At 43.7% G+C, this 18187-nt stretch overlaps 1 protein-coding gene across 3 annotated transcripts in view; it reads left to right on the top strand.

Annotated features, from left to right (window-relative positions):
- Positions 1-18187, top strand: part of LYPD6B (LY6/PLAUR domain containing 6B) — a 238239-nt gene that overhangs the window by 163413 nt on the left and 56639 nt on the right. Inside the window, exon 1 of one of the 3 annotated variants that reach the window (XM_061438380.1) lies at positions 2730-2884. The exons of the other annotated variants lie outside the window; for them this stretch is intronic. The gene's annotated coding sequence lies outside the window, so the exon portion shown is untranslated. Of the gene's footprint in view, positions 1-2729; positions 2885-18187 lie in introns of those variants that run through there. 3 annotated transcript variants of the gene reach the window in all.

The raw sequence follows: 18187 nt of genomic DNA, 5'->3' as shown, positions 1-18187 counted from the left end.
CATGGACTGCAGCATGCCAGGCTTCCCTGTCCATCACCAGCTCCTGGAGCTTGCTCAAACTCATGTTCATCGAGTCAGTGATGCCATCCAACCATATCATCCTTTGTCATTCCCTTCTCCTCCTGCCTTCAGTCTTTCCAAGCATCAGGGTCTTTTCCAGTGAGTCATTTCTTCACATCAGATGATCTTAGTTTTTTGAATGTTGAGTTTTAAGCCAGCTTTTTCACTGTCTGCTTTCACTTTCATCAAGAAGCTCTTCAGTTCTTCTTCACTTTCTGCCATAAGGGTGGTGTCATCTGCGTATCTGAGGTTATTGATATTTCTCCTGGCAATCTTGTTTCCAGCTTGTGCTTCATCCAGCCGGGCATTTCTCATGATGTACTCTGCATGTAAGTTAAATAAGCAGAGTGACTATATATAGCCTTGATGTCCTCCTTTCCCAATTTGGAATCAGTCTGTGGTTCCGTGTCCAGTTCTAACTCTTCTTCTTGACCTGCATACAGATTTCTCAGGAGGCAGGTTAGGTGGTCAGGTGTTCCTATCTCTTGAAGAATTCTCCACAGTTTGTTGTGATCCACACAGTCAAAGGCTTTGGTGTAGTCAATGAAGCAGATGTTTTTCTGGAACTCTTGTAGGCTTGGTTGGCCCCTGGTCCAGAAACTTGCCAGGCTCTGCCTTGTACACAGGCTGTTGGCTTCCAACTTGCTGAACTGGGTCATGAAGATGACGACTGTGGAACTGGGGAGTGTCCTGGGGCTAGTGCTTGCTTACTGGTGGGCAAAAAGGATACAGAAGACTCTTGCCTGCCTATCGTTTCTGGGGTTAGTGCTGGACTACTGGGAGGTAGAGCCAGATCCTGGAGTCTGGTTGCAGAGCCAGGGATTCCACAGCTGGTGTCAGATTGCTGGGAGGCAGGAGAATGCAGTTCTTGACACGGGTCCAGGGTCCAGAGTTTCCTACAGCTCGTGGACAGGGCTGCAGCCCATCTGGGCCCAGGTCAGGGTCTGGCTTACTGGTGGGCAGGCTGAGTCTGCTGGTTGTGGGATTGTGTTTCCTTGCATTTGGTGGACGAGGCTGGTCCAGAGGCTAAAGCCAGCTTCCTAGAGTGTGGGGCCAGGGCCCAGTGGATTCTGAGAGTGATGCTTGCCTTATCTAGGGGGTGGAGCTGGGTCCTGGGCCCCCTGGTGGTCAGAGCCATATACAGAGGCAGCTGCAGGCTCAGGGAGTCTTACGGCAGCCCCACCCAGTTAGTTACTTGGCGGGAGGTGTCCCAGCACTAGTGCCTGTAGGCTATTGGGTCAGGGAGGGCTGGGTGCTGGGAACAATAAGCTATAGAGAAGATTCCAGAAGTGTCCACCAGTGCCAGTGTCATGTGATAGAAGAGACTCCCAGGAATGGCTGCCAAAGTGTCTGTGTCCCTCTGGTGAGCTCCAGTTGCCTCCTGCCCCTCTGGAAGACTCTCCAACGCCAGCAGATAGGCCTGACCCCAAGCTCCTATCAAATTACTGCTTTTGCCCTGGGTCCTGAAATATGTGAGATTCTGTGTATGCCTTTAAGAGTGATGTTTCTATTTCCTCCAGTCCTCTGGGGCTTTCCTGAATTATGCTCTGCTGGCCTTCAACACTAAGTGCTCTGGGGGCTCATGTTCCTGGTGCCAGACCCTAGGCTGGGGAGCCCAGTGTGGGGCTCAGGCCTCTCACTCTTTTGGAAGGCCTTCTCCAATTGTAATTATTCTCCAACTTGTGAATCACACACATGGAGACACAGAATTGACTCTATTGTGAGTTCACCCCTCCTCACCCATCTACTTATGATTCCTTCTTTGTTTTCTTAGTTTAGAAGAACTTTTCTGATAGGTTCTGATTTTTTTTTTTTTCATTGACGGTTTCTCTGCAAATAGTGGTGATTTTGGTGTGCTCACAGGAGATGGTGAGTTCAGTGTTTTTCTACTCAGCCATCTTAGCTGGTCTCCCTTGTTTAAATGTTAATCATATCTAAAAAATAACTTCACAGTGATATGGAGCCTGCTATTTGGCGTCATAACCCAGCCAAGTTGGTTAAACTCATAAAATTAATCATCACAGATAGAAATATAAATATATAATAGAATATCCTTAAAATTTGGCATGATTGTTATTTGTCTTTTACAGTGCTTCAGTTCATGCAGAAAAAATATTCTGACTCTCCCGTCTCCTCATCTAGTTTCAAGTCTCATGTCATTATTTCATCAATTATCAGGGCTTTCTTCCAAGGCAGTGTTGGTTAAATGGCATAGAGTCTTCATTGTATGTGGATGTGTGAATGCTCTGACCTGCCAACATACCCTGATACATGTCGGTGTTATACAGAGTTCTGCCAGCTCCTTGGTAAACAGCCATTTTTGTGGAGGGATTTGATGAAGTGTATGATTTCACCAATTATTACCATTTCCAATTAGCCAGGGTCCAGGTGTGTGTGAATAAAACCTTAGCTCATCCTCTCTGTAACCTTAACAGCCTCCATCTGACTTGATTCCAGGGCTTTCATGTGTTAAATATTGTTCAGTTGATTATATTGTTGCTCTTCAATTCTGGAAAGTCTTCAAATATCCGGGGACCTGCCTTCTGTTAGAAAATACAGTTGTTCAGGAGTATAACTCATCCTTGAGGGTGGCTCTCCCCTTATCTCTTTATCTTTGAGAGGCTGATTACTTTATTTGGTCACAAAACTCTTCACTTTTGGAGAGAGGAGCTGACAACCTCCCTTGCTCTCTTCAGCTAAGAATTGGGTGATTACGGACAATGGTCGGCTTCTTGTTTGGGAGTGCTGGGCCAGGTCAGCATCCTTGTGGACGCCGGAACATCTTGGGACTCTGTCTTTGACCATCTCCTCAGCAGTTTGCCAGGTTTGCAGTTTGCCTGTTCCATCCTAACCCTTTGCTTCTCACTGTTGTCCTGAGATTCAGAAGCCTGGTTTTGCCTTAATTATGTTTCTGATGAGCCCAAGGGAGGAGGGCTGATGCCTAGGGAATGGTTAGTGGTGAGACTTCTCTGCTTCCCATGTGATGTACTAATTTGATCAGTTGAGAGAAACTTCTAGAATAACTGTCCCAGAGATGGGGGTGGGGATATATGTGTCTTTTGGGGGAAGGAGGAGGGGTAGGAGCAATAAGATGGTTTACTCCTTGCCTTTTTAAAAGGACAACATTGTACTACCCTAATTAGGTTCAAGAAAACAAGTAGCGATAGTAACTACTTGCTATTCTGAGTATTTGTAATTATAGGACATTTATATGTTCAGGATTAGAAGATACTTCCTGATCCAAAACAGGATAAGGGTGTGTCCCCAGCCAAGAAGAGGTGGCAGCATCCATGTGAGCATGTTTCAAGTTACATGTTTTGCTGATGATTGCTCTTTACCTCATTCATTTGGCCCTTTTGGTTTTAGGTGTGGTGTTTAATACACAAGTCAACCAGTATTGATTGATAGGTCTGTCTCCATTTTCCTGGTGAAAAAAACTGAATCTAACGTCTGATTTTCCAAGGTCCAGGCTACCAAGGCCAAGGAATATCTTCCTGAGGCCTCAGGGACCTGAGCCTGCCTGGTCTACTGAGTAGTCATCTGCCTGACTGGGCTTTCAGCTCCCAGCCCAGAGGCCCTTTGCCTTGTAACCAGACCTCCCACCTTGTATCTGATGAATGAGGGAGGCAGCCTCCAAAGGAAATTGTCTGAGATTGTGAACTGATGGGGCCAAGGCCATATTTACCCTTCCTGTTTCTTGTCTACAAAGAGCAGATTGAATCATTAGTGCTCATGTTTGTTAATGATAATTACATGTTTCAAGTACAAAGCATTATTCTGTAGAATATTTACTAAGATGGTTTACTCCTTGCCTTTTTAAAAGGATGACATTGTACTACCCTAATTAGGTTCAAGAAAACAAGTAGGAATCTACATAACATCATCACTTTTCTCCCTAGGGCATACTGGGTGGTGTGCAAGCTATTACTTGAACTTAAGATTTCTGCTATTAACCTGAATAATATGAAGATCAGAGAAGTGATGTCCACCAATGAGACATACAGAGAGCATTGGGTTATCTCCCAAAGCTAGGCAATGTAATTCCTTTATAGTTACAGGTTCAACACAATGTTAGGAACACGGTAATGATAGTCACGATAATCGTAATAATAATGATAATAATGGCAATAAAAATAATAACTCTAATGTGAACTATCTCTATCTCCACCATCACAACAGCTAATATTGGTTGGCTCCTACTTTCTACCAGGCCTAGATTAAGCATTTTATTTGCATTCTCTCCATCTGCATAGAATGCTGATTACTATGAGGAAGGTCCTATTAACAGTCACTTTTTACAGTTGAGGAAATTGAGATTCAAAGAGATTAGATAAGTAGCCCAAAGTTAGACCGCTAAGTCCCAAAGGGGCAGAACAAGAAGTAACCCTCCAAATAGCACAGAACGTGGTCCAACCTCGCTGCAGCTTTGACCCACGGGCAGGTGTCGTGGCCAGTACTCTTCCAGGTTTTCACACTTGTCCGTGCTCACTGGCCCTTTGCCCCTACCATTGACATTTTGTGTCTTTTGCATTGAGGCAGCCAAAACATTCAAATATATATAAATAGGTCAAGATTGTTCAAGAATATTCAGGCTCTAGGGGACAGCAGAAGGAATGAAGAGTAAAAATCACCCAGTTTTAAAAAATCCCAACTCTGGAGTCACAAACACATTAGTGTGTCCTGCTGTGGCTTTTCCTCTTGTAAATAGTTTGTCCATGTTTATTCCATAGTTATTCCATATTTAAGTTTTGAATTTTAACATAAGTATTTTCTTACACCTTTGCTCTCATAGTCCTATGTTTTTTAATTTAATATTTTTTAATTAAAAAGTGATGTACTTATTTTTGTGCTGGGTCTTCATTGCGCCGAGGGCTTTTCTCTAGTTGCAGCAAGCGGAGACTACTCTCTAGCTGCAGTGTGTGGGCTTCTCATTGTGGCGGCTTCCAATGTTGCAGAGCACAGGCTCGAGGGTGCGCGGACTTCTTAGTTGTAGCTCATGGGCTCAGGCACTGGGGCTCTCGGGCTTTAGAGCACAGGCTCAATAGTTGTGGTGCATGGGCTTAGTTGCTCTGTGGCTTGTGGGATCTTCCCAACCCCGGGATCAGACCCTGCATTGGCAGGTGGATTCTTTACCACTGAGCCACCAGGGAAGCCCTCATAATCCTACCTTAATGGCTGCTGAGCTCTCTACTAAGTGCATATGGTTAGCGGGCTTTTAAGTCTATGCCACAGGAGGTGGTATCCTTCCATTGCTCCCATGTGCCAGGCGCAGGCTTTTGCTCAGCATACTGAGTGCTTGTTTCTGTCTGCTGCCAGGTGGGTTGGAATTGTGGGGTGTCTCTACCCCCTCACATTGTAAATAGCTTGTATCTTGAGAGGGGTCTCTATGGGGTTTGGCAGGAGTCCTACTGGCCTGGAGCTCAGGAGACCCAGATTAGGCTTTGTATGAAATTAGCTGCAAGTCTTTCGGGTAAATTATTAATATTAATACTTCATCTTAGCATCTCCACCTCTGGGCCACTTACATCTAGTCAGTGCTGTAATTGCGTGAAATCAGGAGTTTTCTGCAGTCTCTTGGTTTATAGCCCAATCAGTTCCAAATCGCTGCAGCAATTTTGGTAGGGCTCAGCTGAGTTATGCTGAGTTGCTTCAAGCAGAGAATTGGTTTTCAAGATGACCAGACCCGTGGGCTCTTGAAAGCTGCAGTGTCTTAGCTGCTTCAATTTGATTCTTGCCGTTCCCACTTCTGTGTTTCCACCCTGCCAACTTTTTCCCCGGCCTACTCACCAGCATAGATAGTACAAAGTCTGTGCTAAACAAATGTGAGTTGAGCAAATGAATATATGTGCAGACAAATGATCTTGGTCCTCGTTTAAAAATCTTTAGCACAATGGCTGACCTACCTCATCAAATTAATAAGTAAGATTAGTTCGTGTAGATGCAATGGTCTTATTTGTAATAAACAGGGACTTAAGCTTGTGAGTCTCTCATAACATCTTTCAGAGCAATTTTCCTACAAATTTGATTATCATTTCTTCCCTCATGTTACAGAAAAAAAAACAAACAACACACTTTGTGGAACTTCGTATTTTGCCCCCTGTATTGTAGGGTGAGATGGGTTTTTGTTTATGTCATAGCAAAATCACAGCTTAGGATGTAATCATTGTCTCATTTGACCAGCAGAAAAAATTAGAGAGTTGAGGGTTTCCTGCTTTCTACGGCCACAGAGCTGGACCCATGGGGTGACGTGGTTTCTTCTGACTGGCTCTCTGAATCTTCCCTGGTGATACTAACCTTTAATTTGTTTGCTTATGTCTTGAAGGCATCTACCCACATCTTCGTACAATATCTAAGACTCCTAGAATAAAGGTGCTTTCAAGGAAGCCAAATCTTTGCATTTCTGGCCCTATGTTCTATCACAGACTAAAAGAAACAAAACTTTGAGTTCCCACTGCCCTCCTCAGAAAGACTTAATTTGGTGTCTACCTCAGTGCAGAAAACTTGCCTCCATCTCCCCAGATATCATTAATTGGTCTTAGTTTTCCCAAGCTGATGTGCTGACTGCAATGGCCCCCGGTGGGTGGATGAGAGCTTGGAAGCAGCACGCGGTGGTTGGTAAATCTGCTGGCAGATAGACAAGTGGCCTGGTTTTGTGTGTGTCTGTTTGACATGTCATTGATAATAATGCCTCATTTGTTTAGGCCTTTGTATCTGTTATCTATTGTGTAAAGTAGATACACAAACTCAGTGGCTTAAAACCACCACCATTGTATTTCTCATGATTGTGGGCCAGCAACTGGGGCTGGGCTCAGCTGGATGGTGGGTCTGCTAGGCTCCTATGGGGTCCGTGCCACCGTGTTCAGCCAGTGCCTGGGAAGTTGATATAGGGACCTCAGCTAGGATGACTCAGCTCTGTCATGTGGTCTCATCCTCCAAAAGTTCTCTCAGGCTCCTTCACAAGATAGAAGTGTCTGGTAAGAAGGTAAGTATTGAAGTAGCACAGTCTGTTGGCCAAAGAAAGTCATAGATTCAGCCCAGAGTCAAGGGGAGAGTGTTGAAAATAGACTCCAACTCTTGGTGGGAATAGCTGCAATGGATTCACAGCCATTTAAAATTTATCTGGGCTCTTAACTTTGCTATGAAAGCATTCTGAAATTAACATTACTTTATATGACTTTAAGGGATTCCCTAGTGGCTCAGTGGTAAAGAATCGGTTGCCAAGCACAAGATTTGGGTTCAGTCCCTGGGTTGGGAAGATTTCCTAGAGAAATGGCAAACCATCCAGTATTCTTGCCTGGGAAATCCTATGGACAGAGGTGGGCTATAGTCCATGGGGTTGCAAAAGAGTCAGACATAACTTAGCAACTAAACAACATCAACATTTGACTTTAAATCATCCTGGAATAGAGATAGTGTTGTCATTGCATCTGAGAGCAGAGAAATTTGGAAAACAGTTCTTCTGTAGCATACCCGAGAGTATAAGAATAAAGATAATGATAATATCAGCAAATACTAATAATTGTTATTACTATATGCCAAGCAGTGTTTTAAGTCCTCTAAATATCATAATGCATTTGGTCATTACAGAATCTTATGAGTAGGTATCACTTTAATCCCCATCTTGGTGAGAAAACCGAGGCACAGCGAGGTTGAGAACGTCCCCCAACACTGTAGGGCTGCTAAGTGGCAGAACAGGGACTTCTCCCCAGGTGCTCTGGCTCCAAAGTCTGTGTATTAACCCCAAGTGCCTGTCAAGTGATGGAATTTAAATCTCCCTCTGAGAGTGCTCTCTTGGGCCATGTAATTTTTCTAGAGACAAGGGGATTGGCTATTTGGAGAGGGACATTAGGTCTTTCTGGGTACACCCATGGGGCCAAAAATGGATCTAGTCACACTGCTAGAGACCCTAATTGGACATAATAAAGACACCAGATCCCTGAAACAGAGAGTAATTCTCCTGGATGTGTATGGGGAGTGGGGGGTGTCTGATCATGGTATCACTCTGCTGCTCTTTTGCTGGGAAAGGCATTGAGGAATGAGAATATTTAATGTTCTTGCCAGTCTTTGGACAGCCTCTTGTTCTTAGATTCAGGTAACCAGACAACTTCGGCTCCAAAGAAAAGAATGTTGTGTTTACTTAGCTTTTTGTTGGAGGACTACCCCTGAGAAACCTTTTTTATACAGTGTTTGTCCATCTCCAGGTGGGACCAGGTGGTTTACCTAAGGGGAGAGACACATTTTGTTGAATTTGTAAGGCCATCCTCACAGCCATGGATTAAGTGGTCCACGGCACCTATATCTTAGTCTTGAGCCTGCAGCCCCTCCTCAGTGTGGGTAGTGTAGCTGTGAGTCAGATTTTAGAGCCAGGATTACACTGGAATCTCAAAGTGGTGATTTCCCACTTTGCATCTAGCACCAGAATGGGGGAAGAGACCACAGTCTAAGGCTTAAGAGCAGTCATTCTAGCCATCTGACGTCTCCTCTCCATTAGATCCCATTGTTGTCTCTTGACTCCACAACTACCCTCCTGCTAGTTGGACCTGATGTCCTGGTCCTCCTGTGGTGACTCATGTTATCATCAGTGCCTGTTTCCATTCCTGAGAGGCATTTGCTATTAATATATCTTCTGCATAGATGAGAACCTGCATATTCACGCCAATGGACTTGAGTAGAAACTGAGTGGAAAGCCAGGCAATCTGGATGGGCACAGCCCACCAGAACAGGCAGGAAGTGGGGACGGGCTGGGGAGACCCACACTGCTGGCTGCCCCTCCCTTTCCAGCACGTCTCACCTTCTTACCCCAGGAACTTCTTGATTGTCAAGTTCAAACTCCTAGAGAAGCCTTCCCCATAGCAGTGGAACCTCTGTTAACCTTTATCATCTTTTCCTTCAGCTACTCTTGAAGAGTTTATGATCCTGTCCTGCGTTAAGTATTTTTCCTCTTTGGATGCTTACATCCTATTTTTCTTATTCAAACCAGCTGGAACAGTTGATCCCCTAGCATAGAAACAAAACCCTGCCAGGCAGGTCTCTACAGGAGAAATTCTCCAAGCAGTGCTTGGCTGTTGGAGATCACAGCCGAATAGCTCAGACTGCCTTTACGGCAGGGAACGAGAACAAGCAGGAAGCTGCTTTTGTGTCTGAGGACTTTGGGGCTTTTCTTTCCTGGCCATAAACCTAATTGCTTCCTGGGTTGGACCTGGTCAACAGACTGGTATTCCTCTAGCTCCCTCCTGCCTGGTCAGCCTGGAATACCAAAGCCTGCACCTTCATCATTGGATGGGGTTGAATACCATTGGTTGCCTTTGGCTCTTGCTGACATTGCCTATTTTGGGGATTGGCAGTGCCCAGGAGATGGATGTGAGCGTGTGTGTCGTGGGGAGGCAGGTGAGAGACACAGCGGTGAGCAGGATGAGACTGTGCACTTCACACACTGGGGTCCACTGTGTGCTCTTGAGAGCGCTCCGATGGGTGTGCTCCAGAAGGGTGGTTATTCACCTTATCCCCTTAGAGGATGCTTCCGACGTGGCATTTCCTTGAATTTACTGCAGTTTCGACTCAACCTAGGATTGCTATGTTTCATTGTTCCCCTTTCTGGTTGGTTTTATGACCAGTGTTGCAGGATGACAACCCCTGAAAGTTTGTGTAAACTCCCCTTTCTTTTCCCAGCAGTGAAGATGATTGCTCAACAATAAATATAGAAAGGAAGTTAAAAAAAAAAAAAACACACATAAAACTTTGCTCTAGGCTGGCTCTTGGCAAGGAAAGCTGAGCTGGCAAAGGCAGTTCCTAAATAGGATGCCTATTCACATGCCCCACAGTCTAGGGCTTGTTAGTAAGTTTCTTATCCTGTGGCTCTTTCTGGAAAGGTGGTTATCAGCAATCCAACCAAAAGGCAGCATTTCAAATTTAACCGGAAGTGGCTCTTGAAATTTCATCTTCAGGAAGTCTTTCTAGAGAAGAGATGAAAACTTCCTCTGTGTCTACACATGTCAAGCCCATGCATAATTCTCCTGTTCTCACCACGGTGACTTTCCATATTTAACCCGGAAACACTGAGTCCTGTCCACTAAATAGCTATGTTTCTCCTGTTTGTTGAATGTGGGTCCATCTTAGGATAAAAAGGGCAGAGTTGGTTATTCTGGGATGGCAGATCTGTGCTAACTACCCAGGATAGCACCACCAGATGGACAGTGAATGGAACCTGTTAGAACAGTGATGTCACCTACACCATACACTCTGATCACAGGGGCCCAGTGTCTCTTCTGCATTTAAACTTCAGGTATACTTCGGTCCCAGGTGGCGCTAGTGGTAAAGAATCCACCTGCCAATGTAGGAAATGTAAGAGACGTGGGTTAGAGACGTGGGTTCGATCCGTGGGTTGGGAAGATCCCCTGGAGGAGGAAATGGCAACTCACTAGAGTATTCTTGCCTGGAAAATTCCATGGGCAGAGGAGCCTGGTGGGCTGCAGTCCGTGGGGTCTCAAAGAGTTGGCCAGGACTGAGTCACTGAGCACACACATATTTTGATCAGGTGTGTGGTCAAGCCTTTTTATTGAAGTTTACGTTGGAGTTTCAGCAATATATCCAATTAGATTATTGCCAGAATCACACATGGTATCAACCTATTTGGCTTTTATCCCATGGAACTCAAATAGGAGGCAGTAATGTAGGTGGTTGCTTGCCATCTATTAGTTTAGTTTATATATTTTTATTTTAGAGCCTTATTTGTAATTAAATGATATTCTAAAATTTTAAGTGAAATATATTTGACACATAACTGTAAATTTAAGGTACACAACATGCTGATTTGGTACATTTGAATACTGTAACATGGTTGCCGCTGTAGCAATAGCACCTCTGTCATGTCACACCATTATCTTTTAGTGCTTGGAATAATTAAAATGTAGTCTCTTCAGTTCAGTCGCTCAGTCGTGTCCGACTCTTTGCGACCCCATGAATCGCAGCATGCCAGGCCTCCCTGTCCATCACCAACTCCCGGAGTTCACTCAGACTCACACCCATTGAGTCAGTGATGCCATCCAGCCATCTCATCCTCTGTCGTCCCCTTCTCCTCCTGCCCCCAATCCCTCCCAGCATCAGGGTCTTTTCCAATGAGTCAACTCTTTGCATGAGGTGGCCAAAGTACTGGAGTTTCAGCTTTAGCATCATTCCTTCCAAAGAAATCCCAGGGCTGATCTCCTTCAGAATGGACTGGTTGGATCTCCTTGCAGGCAAGCTTGATTATAATGCAGAATTGTTGTCTATATTCACTACACTGTGCTTATTTGTCTACTAGTTTCAAGTTAACAATATTTTAACCTCTCTCCCCCAAGCGGTACCCGCCTGGTAGCTCAGATGGTAAAGAATCCGCCTGCAATGCAGGAGACCCAGGTTTGATCCCTGGGTCGGGAAGATCCCCTGGAGAAGGGAATGACAAGAACCACTCCAGTATTCTTGCCTGGAGAATTCCATGGACAGAGGAGCCATGGGGTCACAAGGAGTCAGACAATACTGAATGCCAAACAGTTTCACTTCCCCCCCACCAGAAAGGGTAAATTAGTAAAGCAGTATGGAGAATAGTGGGGGAGAATCAGATTAATTAGGGAATGAGAGTGCCTAGTGCATTTCTCGGAGAAGGCAATGGCACCCCACTCCAGTACTCTTGCCTGAAAAATCCCATGGATGGAGGAGCCTGGTAGGCTGCAGACCATGGCGTCACTAAGAGTCGGAAATGACTGAGTGACTTCACTTTCACTTTTCACTTTCATGCATTGGAGAAGGAAATGGCAACCCACTCCAGTGTTCTTGCCTGGAGAATCCCAGGGACAGGAGAGCCTGGTGGGCTGCTGTCTATGGGGTCACACAGAGTCGGACACGACTGAAGCGACTAAGCTGCAGCAGCAGCAGCAGTGCATTTCTGGATTTGCTCCCTGAATTGGTTACAACTCTGAAAGGGAAAGGTTTTCAATTTTCAAGTCTTTAAAATGTACTGCCATGGCAGAGGCTTTTACTTTCACTCTTCCTCATGTGTTCACCCTATTATCGTCTTAGTTTTATAGAACGTATTCCTAAAATAGCCAAGGCAGTGACCACAAGCAGAGAGCCATGTGCTGTTCCTCTAGGATTTCTCTCCACTAAGGTCACAGATGTTCTCGCCTCCATCTCTGCCCATCTCCTCCATCTCTGTGAAGACTAGGGGCCTAATGGGGAGTTCTGTGGAGAGGTTGCCTGGAATTGTGGGCTGAAATACAGACTGTAAATACCGAGTTTTAAGATGTGAGGAAGGAAAGTGACATTGATTTATTTGTTCTGTTCTTGGCCAGCCTAAGAAACCTGTCCCATGAGGTAATCAACAACTGCTTTTATCCTAACTAGTGACTTCAAGAGGGTGATTACTCACCCCGTCATTACCATTCTCCCTGAGTCATCCAGGCTGGCTCCTGTTGGTTTCAACTGAATAAGAATCTTCAGGCCGTGGACTCTAGGGCCAAGGTGCCTATTTAGTAATGTGAATTACAGACACAGGCCTTGGACATGGAGCCATGGCTCGTTCTTCTTCTTCTTTTTTTTCTTTAATTTTTATTTTTGGTTGTGCTGGGTCTTCGCTGCCGCACTCGGGCTTTCTCTAGTTGTGGAGAGTGGAGGCTACTCTCTAATTGCAGTACACGGGCTTCTCATTGTGGTGGCTTCTCTTATTTTGGATCACAGGTTCTAGGCACGTGAGCTCAGTAGTCGCAGCTTGTGGGCTCTCGAGCCGGGTAGTTGTGGCACACCGGGCTTAACTGCTCTGCAGCATGTGGGATCTCCCCAGACCAGGGATCAAACTCGTGTCTCCTGCATTGGAAGGGGGATTACTACTGAGCCGCCAAGGAAGCCCCATGGCTCATTTTGAGAAGATATTGTGTAGGTTCAGGTTTTTAGTTATGTGTCTATTTGAGGAATTGAATTGTCTGGTATCATCTACGTGGCCATCTTAATGGTCAACATAGAATGATTCTAGGAGTAACCAGACCCTCCAGCCTGCCTGCTGATGATATAAAGGACAAAGACATGATTATGCAAAAGGATGGTGACTTGGGGGCATCCCATGCTGGTTTCTTCTCAGAAGCGCTTCAGATTGACCACTGTGCATTAGGGGGAGGTCTTAGCAAAGACCCCTGAAAGCCTTGGCCTTGTGATGGTGCTGGGAGGGCTTTGACACTTAGGAAGACGTGTGCTGTTATGAGTACACTGAAAGGAAGCCAAGATCATGTCCATTTTACAGATACCCCCTGTCCCCTGATAAGCCACTCTCCTCAGTACTATTCTTGGGTCATATTGTATATGATTTGGACAATCAATCTGACACTAAATTGTCTTGGGCCAAATTTGGATGTATGGGTGTTTGTAGAGATTAATATTGATTGGCACATGTGTTTAGTTCCGGTTCATTCCAAAGTTCAGTCTGTTTCCAAGTTTTGAATGTTTATGTTCATCACAGACCTAAAGAAACTTAGTTTTGAAGGGGAGCAGTCTTGTAAGCCTTAGTTGAGGCATCACATGTTTATAGGAGAGTTTGACATGTTTTGAAATAGAAAAGGAAAAGGCAAATCTTGGGATACACATTTATGGGTTAGTTCAAAATCCTACCCCTTTTACAGTTTCTCACCTAATCCTTCCCGGGTTTAAATAAAATCAACAGTTGCTTTTACAACAGCTATTCTGTCACTGTTGTCTATCTCCAGGCACTTGAAATATATCATTAAACAACATCAGAATTAATCCAAGGCCATTTAAACTGTAGACTGAGCTGCTTGGGGCAGGGACCTTTCCTTTGTCATCTTGAATTCCTAGGACTGAGAAAAACAAGGACTGGGAAAAATGCTTGTTTTATAAGCAGGCATATGTGAAATAGTAATAATGGAAAGAAGAAATACTGTGATCCTGAAGTGCTGGTGGATTGGTAGCTTGTCCTGTAGGGTCTGCGTTGGATGGGAGCCTGGGTGCAGGTGGGAAGCAGCTGCTCTGAGGTTCTTGGACAGGCCTCAAGGAAGGCACTAATGCAGGTCACTTAGTGCGTTGACTTTTACCATCCTCCATGATTCCTGTGTTGAAATAGGAGGGTTCAGCCCAGACAAATGCTAAGGAAACAAAACCAACTCTTTTATTACTCTCTCCAACATTTATAGCCAACTCTTATTCAATGCCCTTATCCTGGAGCCATTCTGATAGTCATTTTAATGATTTATTTTCTTTTTCACAACCAAAAAACAAATAAAATATTTTATCACCTTTTGGGTAGACTTGATGTCTTTCTCTTCATTTCATCACTTTCTGGGTCTATAAAATTTCCCTTACCTTTCAGTTTTTATAACACAAGGGATAGGAATTCTGTTTTTTTCATTCTTTATGTGAAAAAAAATTTTTTTTCAGTCTGAGGATTTTTTTGGTCCTATATCCCCAGGCTGTTGTTATGTGTGGTGGAGGGAGGGGGTTAAGGAAAGGGGGACACAAGGCCACGTGTTTGCTGAAATATGTAGATGGCAGGGAGAGGTTTTGAATAAGAAAAATATATATTTTCAGTGCTGTTCTCCACTATGGGGCTGTTGGAGCCTTTGGTGGTGAAGAAGTGGCTGTGCTGGTTTAAGAGGGAAATACTACTGCAATTTGCTCTGTGGTTTCTTTCCCAGGATCTACGATAAAAACCAATGATCTGTGCGAGAACCCACAACATTGTGATTACCTTCTCCACTCAGAATTATATGTCTTCACCCTAAACTTCCTGTGTTATAGCTCACATAGGCTTTTTTTTTTTTTTTTTTGGCTCTTTGCCCTGTTTTGCTTATTTCTGCCTCATTTTTTGTATGCCTCCTTACAAAGTAATGTCTCTGCTTTTGAATATGCTATCTAGGTTGGTCATAACTTTCCTTCCAAGGAGCAAGCATCTTTTAATTTCATGGCTGCAGTCACCATCTGCAGTGATTTTGGAACCCCCAAAAATAAAGTCTGACACTGTTTCCACTGTTTCCCCATCTATTTCCCATGAAGTGATGGGACCGGATGCCATGATCTTTGTTGTCTGAATGTTGAGCTTTAAGCCAACTTTTTCACTCTCCTCTTTCACTTTCATCAAGAGGCTCTTTAGTTCTTCTTCACTTTCTGCCATAAGGGTGGTGTCATCTGCATATCTGAGGTAGTTGATATTTCTCCCAGCAATCTTGATTCCAGCTTGTGCTTCCTCCAGCCCAGCGTTTCTCATGATATACTCTGCATATAAGTTAAATAAGCAGGGTGACAATATATAGCCTTGACGTACTCCTTTTCCTATTTGGAACCAGTCTGTTGTTCCATGTCCAGTTCGAACTGTTGCTTCCTGACCTGCATATAGGTTTCTCAAGAGTCAGGTCAGGTGGTCTGGTATGCCCATCTCTTTCAGAATTTTCCACTGTTTATGATGACCCACACAGTCAATGGCTTCCATTATCTTCCATTATTTCCTGGAATTTGCTCAAAGCATTTGCTCATGAAGCAGATGTTTTTCTGGAATTCTCTTACTTTTTCTATGATCCAATATGTTGGCAATTTGATCCCTGGTTCCTCTGCCTTTTCTCAACAGCTTGTACATCTGGAAGTTATCACTTCACATACTGTTGAAGCCTAACTTGAAGGATTTTGAGCATTACCATGCTAGCATGTGAAATGAGCATGGTTGTGGTAGTTTGAACATCTTCACGTTGCCCATCTTTGGGATAGGAATGAAAACAGCAACACTATGTATATAGAGCTTCCCCAGGTGGCTCAGTGTTACCAAAAGCATTGAATATGATTTAGCGACTAAACAACAACTAAATATGTAAAATTGTGAGTCTTTATATTTATATATATATTCACACACATATATATTATCTATCTATATTTGTATAAAAAATCATGTGTGTATATGATGTGTATGTGTGGGTACATATGTATATATTGAATGACATTGTGTTTTTAGTTACTATAAAATTCATATAAATTAATTTGTCTAGTAAGGTCATGGTTATTCTCTGCCTATGCTGTTGATAATCTAAACCAAAATATATAACTTTATATTTAGTATCATGTAGATTTCAGCTTCATGATATAATCTGTCAAGAATTTTTTCTGTCATGAAACAGTAGCTGTCTTTCCTGGCTTTCTGCCCTCGGTAGGTTTCATAGGAAATCTTATCTTCATTCAAGTAGCTGATAGAAGTATTAAAACAGCATAAATAAAGACAGAATTCTGTAGTATTACGAGAATGTTTGGGGTGAAAGTGAAAGTGTTAGTCACTCAGTCATGTCCAACTCTTTACAACCACATGGACTATAGGTCACCAGGCTCCTCTGTCTGTGGAATTCTTCAGACAAGAATCCTGGAGTGGGTTGGCACTCCCTTCTCCAGGGGATCTTCCCAACCCAGGGATTGAACCTGGGTCTCTTGCATTGCAGGCAGATTCTTTACCATCTGAGCCACTCGTTTGTCTATTAAAAAAACATAATTTGGCAGCTCATGATTTGCTGTTGTTCCCATAAGGATAAAGAATTTTATGTATTGAGTTGCCAAATCCAGGTCATGTGTGGAATCACTGCATATGGTGACTTCAGCCATGAAATTAAAAGACGCTTACTCCTTGAAAGGAAAGTTATGACCAACCTAGATAGCATATTGAAAAGCAGAGACATTGCTTTGCCAACAAAGATCTATCTAGTCAAGGCTATGGTTTTTCCAGTGGCCATGTGTGGATGTGAGAGTTGGACTGTGAAGAAAGCTGAGTGCCGAAGAATTGATGCTTTTGAACTGTGGTGTTGGAGAAGACTCTTGAGAGTCCCTTGGACTGCAAGGAGATCCAACCAGTCCATTCTAAGGGAGATCAGCCCTGGGTGTTCTTTGAAAGGAGTGATGCTAAAGCCGAAACTCCAGTACTTTGGCTACCTCATGCAAAGAGCTGACTCATTGGAAAAGAGTCTGATGCTGGGAGGGATTGGGGGCAGGAGGAAAAGGGGGCGACAGAGGATGAGATGGCTGGATGGCATCACCGACTCGATGGACGTGAGTTTGAGTGAACTGCGGGAGTTGGTGATGACAGGAAGGCCTGGTGTGCTGCGATTCATGGGGTTGCAAAGAGTCGGACATGACTGAGCGACTGAACTGAACTGAAGTATATTACAAAAGGAGAGATTGGTTTGGCTATATTTTACATTACTTTACCCATCCTAGACCTTACTAATCACTTCTTTCTTCTCTATTTGCTCACAAACCAACTGTTTACTAATCTGCACCTTTGTTTATTCAAATTCAGAGAAGTTTATTTGTGAAACTTCAGTGTCTAGTATATGTGACTCAGTTCTTGTCACACTCAGTATATGTGACGTAGTTCTTGCCTTTAAAAAGATGATAGTCTAGTGAAGGAAAGAGACATATAACTATAATACTCTGTTGATAATATACATATATGCACATGGGTATTTATGTTACTTATATAATAAAGATGGAGTTTTATAAACACAGTATAGTAAATAACACCTACTAAAGGTTTATCCAAAAGATCATGGACAAATGCAATTATTTGGGCCTTGCAGAATAAGGAATTAATGGTTAGTTTTGGGAAGGATAGAAGCCATTCAATGAAAGGAATAGTCTTCAAGGATAAGTGGCTTGTGCCTAGATTCCAGACCCTGGCCTGCCCAGGACTTTCTGCCTGACAACATGACCTCCAGATTCTCAGACCTGTGGCTTGCACTTGGTCATGTTAACTGCTGTTTTGTTTTGTTTTTGTCTTTTCCTTAACTATTTGACTCACAGATTTCTAAACAAAGTCTGATGTTTGGGATTTGGGGCATTTAGTATAATCAGGTGACTACAGGCAGTTGACAGGACCTATCTGGTAGCTGCCTACATCCCAGCATGACAAGTCCCCCATAGATACTGTGGAAAGCAGTGGTGTTACGACCCTAAAAGTTGTCACATGCAACCATATAGGATTTATGTCTGACAAACTTTAAAATTAGGTAGTGCCTCTGTTTTAAGCCAGTAACTAGTGAGCCATCCACATATCCACTATCCTCATGCCCTAGGACATCCAACCAACTTCACTTTGAAATGTCTCATCTCCCTTCATCTGTTG

The sequence above is a fragment of the Bos javanicus genome, chromosome 2 (assembly GCF_032452875.1).
Source record: "Bos javanicus breed banteng chromosome 2, ARS-OSU_banteng_1.0, whole genome shotgun sequence".
NCBI classification, from domain to species: domain Eukaryota; kingdom Metazoa; phylum Chordata; class Mammalia; order Artiodactyla; family Bovidae; genus Bos; species Bos javanicus.
Note: the sequence above shows the minus strand (reverse complement) of the source record. Positions and strands in the feature narration are given on the sequence as shown.